The sequence below is a fragment of the Semicossyphus pulcher genome, unplaced genomic scaffold (assembly GCF_022749685.1).
Source record: "Semicossyphus pulcher isolate SPU_LCO1_2020_fin unplaced genomic scaffold, fSemPul1.0.p SCAF_11, whole genome shotgun sequence".
NCBI classification, from domain to species: Eukaryota; Metazoa; Chordata; class Actinopteri; order Labriformes; family Labridae; genus Semicossyphus; species Semicossyphus pulcher.
In genome coordinates this window covers 19421064-19434348 of record NW_027211615.1, presented here as the reverse complement: position 1 = coordinate 19434348, position 13285 = coordinate 19421064, and the positions used below count along the sequence as shown (strand labels likewise).

General features: G+C 41.3%; 1 protein-coding gene across 1 annotated transcript in view; it reads right to left on the bottom strand.

Moving 5' to 3' along the window:
* The window catches only part of LOC138613192 (kelch-like protein 29), a 125909-nt gene that overhangs the window by 51300 nt on the left and 61324 nt on the right, over positions 1–13285 (bottom strand). The window lies entirely within an intron of this gene.

The following is a 13285-nucleotide window of genomic DNA, read 5'->3' as shown; positions in this document are numbered from 1 at the left end:
CAGCAGGAGATGAGCAACTTGTTCTGCAGCCTCAGGAGGGAGAACCAACACTGTAGCTCTGTTAATCTCCTATCGAGAACGCCACTAAAAGAGAACGCTGAGAGATTCAAATAGAGAGCTACAGACACAATAATGTGGATGATTATAGAGGGAGTCAGCTTCCATACTGTCCTCTTAGAATGAACAGATTTTATAGAGACTGCAGGCTGCAGGGGAAACAACTATTTGGCACAAAGCACAGTCTGTGTTAAAGGCACATATTCCCTGCTGGGGAAAGATAAGAAGGAGATACATGACAGGGCTCGACATAAGCATTGGCCTGGTGGCCCGACGGTATGTTTGTAACCCCCCGGGCCAGTAGATTAACTATTTAACTGGCCCTGTGTGTCAGTAGGATCCACAAGCCCACAATGTAAACAATATAGTAGCCCTCCCGACATTCACAGTTCTGATGAACGGGACTAATTACTTTCTACGCAGAATCCCGCGGTAATCTCTATCCGATGTCAGCATCACTGCAGGTACTTTGGCTGCTGCTGTCAACAACACGTTACACGCTACTCGCTGCACTTGCGATAGATCAGCTGTCATTCCAGAACACGCTGATTGACTACCGCGGACTAGTATAAACCCACAAGTTTTAGTTTTCATACACACGTGAGGGAGATTTACTTCCCCCAATGCTGGTGAGCCACTTAACACCCATAGCACTGTTTCCCACACATAGAACAACGGGAACAGTCCGTCTGATATCACATAGTGCAGCTTTTAATGAGAGCACAGAGTAAACCGACCGCTGTGCATGCAGAGTCTGTGTGTCAGTCACCTGCCTGTGAACTGTAAACATGCACGCGACGCTCCGGCCATCACAGATGCGCCTGCGGGATGATCGAGGCAGATGGGCAGTTACGTGAGATGGCAATAAGTGTGTGTATTCCCGTTATCAGCGGCACCTCGTCCCGGTGCACGTTAGCGCTGTGGCTACATAAACAGACCGTTAACAGAGTGGACGTGTCGCGGACTACAGGAAGTAGGAGACAGTGAGATTTTGTTTCAAAAAGTTACTCTCACGGGCTGATCATGATAATTAAACATACATTTGAACAGCGTCAGTAATGGTAGGTCACATACTCAATCTATTACTACTTATTCTCGGGGTGTCACAGTTGCTGAGCAAAGATTGGTAAATGAAGCCTCTTTTTACCCATATGATTATGTTGGTCTATTTTTTAATTTAGGGTTTTTAATATTTCCACAATTGAACACATATTCATTAATAAGAACCCTTACAGAGAAACAAAATTTGATGTTAAAATAACACCGAAATAACAAATAATTTCAGGGCCAGTGGTTTAAATGGCAGGGCCAGTGAATTTGTCAAGTTACTGGCTTGGAGTGCCAGTGGAAAATTGTGCTCATTGTCGACCCCTGCATGATGATTTAGATCAGGAAGGTGGAAAATCCTCCCTTGATCAGCACAAAGGCTTACTTTGCTTTCTTTTAACTCATCTTGAAACTACTTTCATAATTCTTGGCAAATCTGAACAGAAGCAAAGCGACTCATTTGTTCTAAGGAGTAACAAGCAAGATGTGTGTGTATGTAGAATATGGGCTTTACTCATCTATGCAGCCATTAAATGTAGGAAAACTGTGATTGTATTGGTGATATCTGAAAGAAAGGAGTTTGTCTTTATCATCCTGAAAGAGGTCTGTGTTCACGTCAGACTCAAAGCAGAGATTTAATTAACCCAGAATGACTCTCTCCCTCTGTTTGGCTGAAATATGCTCTCATTTAGCTCCTTCCATTCTCCTGACTGACACTGGGAGCTCAGCTCTGAATTCATTCAGCAGATGAAATTACACAGAATAAAGACTCATGACAAATAAGGTGCATTCAGGGGAGTGTTTGGTAAAAGCCTTTTCTCTGAGCGCTGCATCCTTCACAGTTTTTGCATCAATGAATTAACGAGCAGAAAGAAAATGAGCTGGTTATTAAACATGCTGAATACCAAACAGGAGAAAAACACAACAACAGATCCAGTTTTTGACAACATGTCTGTTGTGTTTGGACTCGATGCACAGCAGCATGAGTTAGAGCGAGCCGTACGTACACATGCAAACACAAAGGCTGCGTTTGCCTCGTCTTTCATCCGTCTCTCTCTCCGCTCTCCAAATTCCTCTCCACCGCTGCTGCCTGTCAGTCCGCCAGCTATCTGATCACTGTGTGTATTCACTATTCACAGTCCATGCCCACACAAAGTTTGAATTTGCATTAGTGACTCTCCAAAGACCGACATGGCTTTCACCTCCAATCAGCCACAGCGCATAGCATCCTTTTGCCCCAAGAATAGAGAAAGTCAGAGGGGGAGACAGAGAACTCAGCGTGTCAGCAAACAATGGCCGCCTCCCTCGGAGCCGTGCAGACACACCTGAATGCCTGATGGAAAAGATAATCATGGCCCCCCCAGAACACCTCGTCAACACCGGGGGCCATGAAACTGCACATGGCGTCCCCATTCTCAGCTTTGGCATGGAGTGTATGGAGGCACAGCCGTGTTCAATGGGACCACAGCGGCTTTGAAACAGCAGACGTCTCAATACTCTGAAAGAAGAATCTCCTGAGGGGAGTCCACATGGAGGAAACAGGTGTAGGGTTGTTTTGTAGGGAGTAAACAGAAATGCTCATTGGGAATATTGTGCGACAGTTCTGGAGAATATCACAGACTGCAAACAGTGATAAAATGTGCTTACGTAGTTTCCTGCCTCTAAACTGTTCACTATAGTGCCGAGGACCTGAGCTGGCTCTTTCTGATTGGTCGACACAGCGCACGGGGGAATGAAAACATGGCAACTCTGCTGCTCAGCCTAGTAACTCTACTCTAAAACATCTGAGCGCTGGGGCCAATGGGGTCCTCGGTGAGGTTTCCAGCAACCTATCAGAGCGCATCGTCCTTCTCTTACGTTAAGGTGTAGTCGCCCTCTCACTGAGCTGTGATCGGCTGCTGTAAAAGGGCGAGGCAGCACACTATTGGTTGCTGAACTTGGAGCCATTTTAAGGTTCTACATGTATTTTACATGTTCCTCTGTTGACCCGCCATTTTGTGTTCACACCAAAATGTATATTTAAGATGCGTCCTTGTAAGCTCATAATATTTATGTACATTTCTTTAAGTACTGTGTGCAATGTGCTAAAAAGTCAAGGCCAATAATCGGGTACAAATGTCAGCAAATTACAGCAAAAAAAAGCATTGGTAGAAGGCAGGGTTGCATTATGTGTTTTTGTTACGTGTACTGAAAAAAGTATTTTTAAAATTTTCCCTTTCCCATGTCAATTTTTTTTTTAAAGAAAATCAAGTTAAAACAATTTGGGACACTGGAATGTGTTTTTAAATTTAATCTACAACTTTGTATCATAATATTTAAATATTAAAACAAGAAAGTAAGGTAAAGTAAAAACAAAATACTAAATAAGGAGAAGTAAAAGTTATGAGTAAAAAGCTACAGGTTTGATAATGTATTTAATACAATAGTTTTTTTTGTCTTATTTAGCTTTTTTGGGATGTTAAAATTACATTAAACATACTGGTACACGGCAGGGCTATGTGATGTTTTATACACCACTCAGAAAATGAACTGAGTCAAGTCATTTATTTTACACATTTTTCTAAATCTAATGTTAAATATTAGAAATGTAAAACACAGTTTTTGCCGACACTGGAATGTGTTTCCATTAATGTACATTTTCAATCTACAACTGTGTGTTAGCACAATTATTTAGATTAATACAACATTATTTAAGGTAATTTACCTCAGCGAGCAATATGTTAACAAAATAAATAATAAGTAGAATTAAACGAAAAATACGTTTTTATCATAGTTTTTTTATTTTTTTCAAAAGCCTTTTCACTGGTATGAATTTCATCTTTGCCTGAACATTTTAGTGTTTTTATTATTGTAATTTTCTAGTCTTGCAAAATTGTCAATTATTGTTCTAAATTTGTCGTTTGTGTAAAACACTTTGGGCTGCACGTTTGTTGGACAAGTTATTTATAAAAAATAATATGAAATAAAAAACATGTACACGTCCACTTTTATGTACGACTGGATGACATTCGATGTGTTGCAGCAGAGAGGACTCTGATGGCTTCACTCTGACCTTTTTGTTCTCTTTTAAACTTTCAACAATCAATCCACACCAACGCTCGCAGTTTAACTACCCAGAACAAACCACGCTAGCTGATCAATAACTCCATGTACAGACCTGACACAGTGATTTTATTAAGCTTGGACAAAGACTTCAGTACAACACATTTTATACTGAAGCAGTGCAGGATCGTTTCCAACACCATGTATGAAATTGAAATTACATTTTTTGTAAGTAATTAGAAAATCTAATAAAACTATTCAGCTGTTCATAGATATTTCTTCTAATGCAGTCGAGGGACAAAAAATTAATTAATTGATTGATACAAATGAGATTACAAAATATATTGTTTGTTGACTTGAGTTCTATTTACTTAATATTTTTTCAATAATAAATGCGGCTTCTGTATTTGATATAAACTATTTTTGATAACCCAATTATTATCAAACATTTAAAAACTATTATTTAAATAAACACTATATAATTCTACTTAATTATTTTTTATTTGTTTACATTTCATGGCAAGATGGGTAAATTGAAATAATAAACTGAAAATCAGTCATCATAAAATCACTTCTAAGAAAATCTTAGAATTTCTTCAATCAATGTTCTACTTGTTTGCATAAATGTACCATTTACAAGATGATTACTATGATTACTATTAAATTAATTAAATTAAAATCTAGACAAATGAAATGAATGATTTTTTATATACACTGTCTGTGCACTGAAGCAGATTTGACTGAGAGAGATCAAATATTCTTTCTCATACAAAAACCTTTTGATAAGTTCCAAGCAAAAAGCTTTCAATGTTGTTGGATTCCCCCAAAAAGGAATTATATTAAATCAAATTTGCATGTTTAAATCCCCTTACTAAGCTTCATCTAATATAGCTCATCTGTATTAGGACAAAATAGTTTAAAATACAGTATGTTTATTAAGGCTCGAAGGGCCTATCTAAGGTAACATCTGAATACATTTTTATATTTTTAAAAAGTTCACATTTTGTATTAGATTTTGACACGACATTATTTCTTCTAGAAACGTGTTTTATTTTTATTATTATTATTTATTTCATTTTAGATGTGAATATTCTGACAAGAACAAGTCGTTTTCTTGGGTCTAAAAATTCAGTTGGGTAAATCCCCTCGGAAATGCTTCAATGTTGTATAAGATTTTGAAAAAAAGCCTTATTAAGTAATTGAAAAGTCTTTACTTGATGCAACTAATTCTCTCCTAAATCGCTGCATGGATGATCTTAAGAATTAATAACAGAGTCAAGTCATTAGATTTTACTCAAATAAACTCTTCTTGAATGACAATTAGTTTAAATATATTTCAAAATGTATTTCTATAGGAGTCTCTCATTTTTACTGTTCAGCCAAAATCCAAAGGAGGATACAGTACACTGCTAAATCATACTGACCCCTCGAGTCTCTCTGTCCTGATGTCTGTAAGGCAGCAGTGGCACCATACAGCCTTATAGAATAGTCCATGATGAGGACGCTTTATATTCCCCCTGCTCCAATCTGCTGAGCTGAGCTGCTGCAGCCTCAGCACTGCTGTCAGCCAGCCTGGACTGAGCCAGGGGAGGGAACAGGGGACACAGATAGAGAGAGAGGAGCTTGTGCCCCTCAAAGACGCCGTCTGGGCCTTTGTTGCCTTCTCCAATCAGACTGCAAGAAAAGACCTGGAGGAGCAGAAAGCTCAGCTCTGCTCTGTCCTGTCTGCACACTCTGGACCAAGGGTCAGATGTGTATATGTACACAACCACACACAAGCAACAGAAAATGGCACAAGCAGAACGTGGAGGCAAACACAAGAGCAGGCTCAGAGGAGGAAGAACACAAACACATAGAGCCCTGTGAGCATCCGTTGAACTGCTGCAACACTGTGACAGGATGTCATGTAACGTTCTCCTGTTATTTGTTTTTGTGTGGAGTAAAAAGAGAGGAGATATTCTCCCTCTGGTCCTGGCTGGTGCAGTGGCGTCCTCATTAACCAGACAGAGGGGACAGAAGGTGACGAGCGGTCATACTCCCTCAAACAGGTTTTAGTGAAAGGAGACTCCTGTGGCCAGCAAACGAGAGCACTGTCACATGCAATATGCTTTTCTCCTACCTTAATCCAGATAAATAAAAATAAAAACAAAGTGTGCAAATCTATCTTCTCTCTTTGCAATCAGTGTGAGTGAGTCTAACCTACAACAGATGCACCACAGGAATAACTCCTCCACAAGAATAACTGGGACATGACTTCTGTTCCAAAATAATTCAAAGAGAAGTTTAGAGTTTATTCAGCTGAAAGTATCTCAAACTAAAAAATCAAATCCGGTCATGATGCCTGTTTTCACGTCCAATTAAAATGTTCCAGGAGAACCAGAGGCACTCAGAAGTATTTATTACAACACAGCAGCGTGCTTCTCTTAAAGGGAGTATTAGGGAGTACAGAGGCAACACCTGTCACCTTGTCAGGTCACATGACAGGAACGCCAAGTGGACTTAAAGTAACCACTGAAGCATTTAAAGAATACAGTAGGTGTAATTGCTTTGAGTTAATGCTTGCAAGATCCAATGAAGTATCATCACAGGTGTTTACAGATTTCCACACCTGGAAAACGACTTTTCTGTGCGTGTACGTGTGTGTGTGTGTGTGTGTGGTCCCTTTAAATGCTCTGTGACACGTCAGTGCTGATCTCCTCTGTGGCGGTTTTTAAGCCTATTTGTGGACCTGAATAAAATGTGAACTTGCATGGTGCCAACTACGACAAACCGTGGCAAGTTTTCATGCTCTGTTTCATAAATGTCACATCTCAGTGATCTGGGCATCAAAGCAGATCCAAAATGTGTTTGACATATTTCCCCTCTCGCTCATATGATTCATGAAATGTTAGTAAACATTCTGATATTCCTCCAACAACACCTTGGAGGCAGCTTCATGTTAATTTGTCAGGTTAATGTGGTCACATATGTATCACTATTCGGTCTCTCAGTGTGATTTCGTCAGTTCTGCATAGACAGAAAAGGTAAAATACAATTTACAAGCAAAAACAGCACAGAACATAAACAGAGTGGGGCAGAGAGATGAACTAATGAGATGTAATAAACGCTGAAAAAACAATTCTTGAGAAACTAAGGGTGCTTTCACACCTGACAGCTTTGGTCCGGACATTTGGACTTTACTCTGAAAGTCCGGTTTGTTTGGACAGGGGTGAACACGCAATCGAACTCTGGTTTTCTGTAAAGAAGGACCAAATACAGGAAGCAAAGCAAGAAATATTGCATTGTGGTTCGTGAACGGTTGCTGAAACTGGCAGAGACAGACATCCGACAGCCAGGCAGCAAGATGAGTAGAGGACAGATGTGGGGGAGCGACAAGGAAATAGAAATATGGGCTGAGCAATCAAATTTTTTTGTCTTTTTTTAAGACTATTTTTTTTGGCCTTTTTGTCTTTATTGTATAAGACAGCTTAAGAGAGAGAGGAAATGTGGGGAGCAGAGAGTGGGGGATAACATGCACCAAATGGATCGGCAGACCAGGAGGAAGGAACCTGCATTCAGTGCGTCGAGGACTACAGCCTCTATACATGGTGAGCCTGCTCTACCAACTGAGCTAAACCAGCTCCCCATCCGCGATTGTGTTGAGTGTGCTCTCCCTCTTGTTTACTTCAGGGAGGTTTCCCACGTGGAAATTCTGACCAATCAGAGAGCAGTTTCCTCGCGCATCAAAACTTTTGGTCCGCTAGTAAAAGCTGCCGTGTGAACACCAACCAAACTTTAGGAAAAATGTAACAATGTAACAATTTGGTCTCTGATTCGGATCAAACAAACAGACTTAAGGTGTGAAAGCACCCTTATAAGTTTATTTAACATCTCCAATGAATGTGGATAAATGGGGTCATAACCACACTGACTAATCCTCTATTAACAAATTACAATTAGTCTAAAATGCCTTGAGTTTGAGATTTAGTGTCTTATTGTGGCATCTATTTCTGTTAGTATAAGTTTGTTTTGGAAGCTTTATTAAAGGAAAATTCAAGAACTTTTTACATATTATAAGAACTGCTTTCTGCATGATGAAATGCCAGACTGGATCTTTTATCACCTCAGGCACTGGTAGCAAACATTCATATATTGTCTTTTAAAAGTCTCCACACAAACCTAAACTTAACTATCAACCATATCTGTTGGTTTTCTTGGACAGTTTACAGTCAGTCAGCAAAGCACCACCATGACAGGACACATGGTTGTTGTTGGGAGCTGAGCCGGTCATTAAACAGACACTAGCAACATGTCATGGTGTTAGGAGGTGTACTGAGCATTTGAAGAGCAAATAAACCTAAAATAAAACAAAGTGCAAACACACTCTAAATATTAATTCACAGTTTCAAGTTACTTTCTCCTCCGCTGCCTCCAACTGCAGCCTGGAAGAAGCAGCATCAGCTGTCTCAAGCCCTCCTCCACCCTTCACATTCTGGAAGCAGACACACACTAGTGTTGGAGCAGCGCTGCCAGTGTGTGTGAGAGAGTGAAAGTAGATCTGCTCCCCAGCTTGTGTTCACACCTCAGCTGTGTTTATGAGTTTGGTTTGTGTACATTCTGTACCAGCTTTGCACTCGGAGGACACTCGCCTCATTGGGTTACATTTCCTCCATGTTGACCCTAAACAGCAGGTCAGACAACTACACACTCTGGCACACACACAGAAAAACAACAACAGCTAATGTCAGCAGTGCAGCGTGAGATAAATGTCACATCTCCCCCTGAAGACAACGTGTGTTTACTGGGTAACTTTGTGAAAGTCACAGCAGCCCGAGCAGAAAGGTTAGTGCTGGGGTTAGCTTGTATGTGGGAGTCTTCTCAGCAGACTGCACACCTGAGATGAGCTGCTGGAGCCTGAGGTGGAGTCAGGCAAGTAAGCTTTGCATTTCAACACATCTCTTTCTTTCATTCATTCCTCCTCTCCTCCCTTTCATCTGCCTCTTTACTCTCTCTCTCTCTTTCTCCACGGATAGAAAAAAATCTGTTAGACGACTCAACTGTCCCACGAATACAAAACGTGTACAGCATGCTCTGCCCTTGTAAAGTTGTAATCTAAGTCTAATTCAAAAATAAAAAATAAGTCTGAGAGAGGGCAAATTCTTGCTGATGTTGCAAATATTATTGTAATTATTATCATTATCATTATGTCTCATCGTGTCATTAGTATGTATTAGATTTCCTGCATGCATTTAAAAGTTTAATGACAAAGTGAGACTATCCTCTCAGATAACGAGCACACTGTGAACATTAACGAGCTTATACTGCTGAACTTCTTCTGGATGTTTCTGCTGAGATGTTGCAGCACGTCTGCTGCTGTTTTGGATCCCGAGTTCTCTCCCTGTTGCATTTTATGCTTCTCATTAGAGAGAAACATCCACTATTGACTGGCTTCCTGCTAACATCTGCTGTGTTTACACTCGGCCTCATTGAAAATGCATTAGCACTTATTTCATGGCTGATGTGAGGAATAACACATCGACATCTGACTCGTGCTGATTAATCTGGGACATCAGATCGTCTCTGACACGAGGTGCTCGAGATTCAGACACATTTAAGGTGGAACCTCTTTTCACTTTGACACTACTTTACACCCAGATCAATTTGCTCCAACACACCTGAGGGCAGTGAACGCCTCATGTAGGCAAATGGCACTGTTCCAGTGTGAGACCTGGGAAAGCATGGGAACCAAACTCGTATTTTCTGTCCCTCTAATTCATCAGTAACAGATGATTTAAATGTAGAGACATAGATTTTGCATTAAATACTGGGTGCTAGCTCAGGCTTTTCTCCAGGTAATAAAACAAGAGTCAGTATGATTGCACGTTTCAGATGAAAACAGCCATCAGAAATTTGGTCCAGCTGTCAGAGAGCTATCTGGCCTGTATTTGTTCCTCCTTAATCCTCTCTTCTCAAACCTTTTAAAGCCACTTTGCTAACCAAAGCTGCCATGCTTAAAAACAACCCATTAAAGAGATTCCGAACAACTTCAGCATGGTGTATGTATGGACCATGTGGTGAGTACAGTGAGGAAAGAGATACAGAAGATGAAAAAAGAGAGAGGAGGCAGGAAAAGAAAGCAGAGGCTATAAGTGGGTATGTGTAGCAGGTGGATGTTAGCATGGCGGGGGGCTGGAGAGGATGCTCAGCATGGGAGGGGAGTGAAAGAAATAGACAGAAAATTGCAGTGAGGAGGACAGGTGGGGGAGTGGAGTGTAGGTTGAGCAGAGTATAGAGGAGGGAGGGAGGCGTGGTGGCCCCTCTAGCGTGTAAGGGAGACTGCCTGCTCCTCGGCTGCACCGCGTCTGTGATGATGCACGTAGCAGCCGAGGCTGTCAGGCTCCCAGTCCTGCCACTGTGCCGCCGCTGAGCTTTATCTTGAAAATCCCGGTGATTAATGAAGCCAGCGCTGCGTTCTGCATGGAGGAGGGTGACGAGGAATGATCAATCTTAATGAGCTATCCTCTGTGCCTATTTTAACAGTGGGGGAATATAATGTATGGGGCTCGTTAATACGATAACAGGAAGAAGGAAGGGAGAGCAGCTTCCCTCCTGAGAGCCGGAGCTTTGCTTAAAACCGTGAAAACTTCTGAATGGAGGCTGTTCTCAGCAAAGTTAAAGAGACGATATAAGGAAGGTGTTCAGCTACATCTGCACACTCTCTGCTGTGGTAAAATGTTTGAGTCAGAATCATTAATTTGTAGCTCCCATATGGACTTGTGCAAAGAGAACACAAAAGCATATCACAGTGTGTGTTTTATTTAAGAGAATTACCTGCACACAGTGAGTCCACAGTGATTGGAATTAAAATCCAATAAAGCTACTGAGAGTTCAAGAAGAAGAAAATAAGGAAATACTGGAGAATTAATGCATTTCTTATTCAAAGTTAAGCCTGTTTTGGAAACGTAATATTCAGAGTTCTGCTTTAGCTAATCCTGATGTGGAGCTTTAAGATAATCGCCCAGCACAACACCACAGACACTTTAATTAATTCACCACAGACACTGATCCCAGGCGGCAGATTGGAAGTTGAGATTTTAAAATACAAAAACAACAGATTCAGTATTATATTGGTGCTGGTGAAAGATGTAGCCTACTTTTGTGTAATTAGCAGTGAGGATGTGGTGGAGATGGTCTGCACTCTATCAAGTGAAGGAGAGACAGAGGGAGAGGGAGAGGAAGGAGAGGGGAGGGTTTAATGAATGTGCTCGCTGTGATTAATGCTCTCAGTGCCGCTATCACAAACTGCCTGAGTCTTTAATAACTGTTTTAAACAACCTGACATGCTGCAGTTTATTCATGTGGTTGAATCAAAATGAATATTTATGCATCACTAATAATACTGGTACTTGTGTGAGCTTTATAGTAGCTGCTTTAGTCTATAGACAAGGTGGGAGAGATGCAGTCAGTGTCCAGACGTGAAAAGCTGTTATTAGAGTAACATCATTTACCAATAAGTAACTTGATCCAATAAGAAAGCAGGTTGAATCCTAAATTTACTTTTAATAACGTGTGATAACTGTCTAAAAGAGGGAGATATCTCCCTTGAATAAACACCCCCAGCACATACATAGTTTAGCCTTGTAAACAGTCACTATTTTTTTCATTTTGTCAACAATAGTTTTCTCACTTAGGTAGCATCATAGCTAAGGTGCAAACAACTAATATAGAAATGGACAGTAATGCTGCAGTGCCAATTTGCTCGGTCCAACAGTGAACAAACATGAATCATTTAAATCTTACAGAGGCCAGAGTTTGAATGAGACGGTGACAGCAGAGTAAAGGTGAGTCGGCTCTGGATGTGAGGCTGTGCTGGTCTCGCTGTAACAAACTAACACACTGATCTTAACTCAGCGAGGCATCTTAATAGCATCCACCAGCAGCTCCAGAGCTGCACGCTCCCCTGATGACGGCTGATGTGAGCTGACTAGAAGATGAACTTCCTGTGCAGAGAGGAAGCGGCTGGGTGTCATTGAATGTGTGTAATGTTGAACGTTCATTTGTGTCCCTCTCTAACAATGGTGTGTAAGTGTGTGTGGGTTTTCTTGTCATGTGCATATGTGTGTCTTTGCCAGTTTGCACAAGGTGAGAGAGAAGAGAAGCAGGTTGGACAAGGCCAGTGAGGTGGAAGGAAGCTTTAAAATGACATTAGAGGAAAGGCGAGGAGCGGCAGCACATGCTCAGTGTGGCAGCAGGCGGCCCGACAGAGCAGTCTGTGACCCCAAACACATTCAGAGACTGTCCTTCATCTGCTCCTTATTTTAACACTTTTACAAACAAAAACAACATGACCACAACGCAGCTACCAACAGTCCTCTCAGTTCTCAGAAACAAAATCATTTGAGTGGTCCTACGGGTAACAGCGGTAACCATTAAAAAACAAACAAGCATGGAAATATGGGAATAATAACTTCCAATTGATATTTATGTGTTTTCCAGTCATGAGCTGACTTTTAAAAGTACTCAGTCAGGTCTGCAGTGAGCCGGTCTGTCCCTGCTGAGCTCGGCACGAGCTTCTCCTGGCTGATATTCATCAAGTCAGACATAGATTGTAACGACTCGGTCAATAGACACACCGATTCCACTCCCAGCCTCTCTCTTCTTCTCTCGCCTCCCCGTGTCCTACTCTTCTGTTTATTTGTTGTCTTTTTTAAACAACAATGCTCATCATCCTGTAATCCCAAGTTTCACAGAATGTGCTGACAGCTGCGTTCGCTGCGGCTCGAGCTACAGATGTGGAGCGATTATTTAAGAGTTTGAAAGCTCGCCCTGATTCGTTTGATTTGTTCACTTTGACAGGCAGCTATGATGAAACGGCTGCTGTGGATGGAGGAGGCAGGTCGGCACATCACTGCCGGGTGACTGCCCTGTGGGAATCTTCACGCACACAACACACACACACACGGCATTTCCACAGACATACACTGAACAAAAATATAAACGCAACACTTTTGTTTTTGCTCCCATTTCTCATGAGCTGAACTCAAAGATCTAAGACTTTTTCTATGTACACAAAAGGCCGATTTCTCTCAAATATTGTTCACAGATTTGTCTGAATCTGTGTTAGTGAGCACTTCTCCTTTGCCAAGATAATCCATCCACC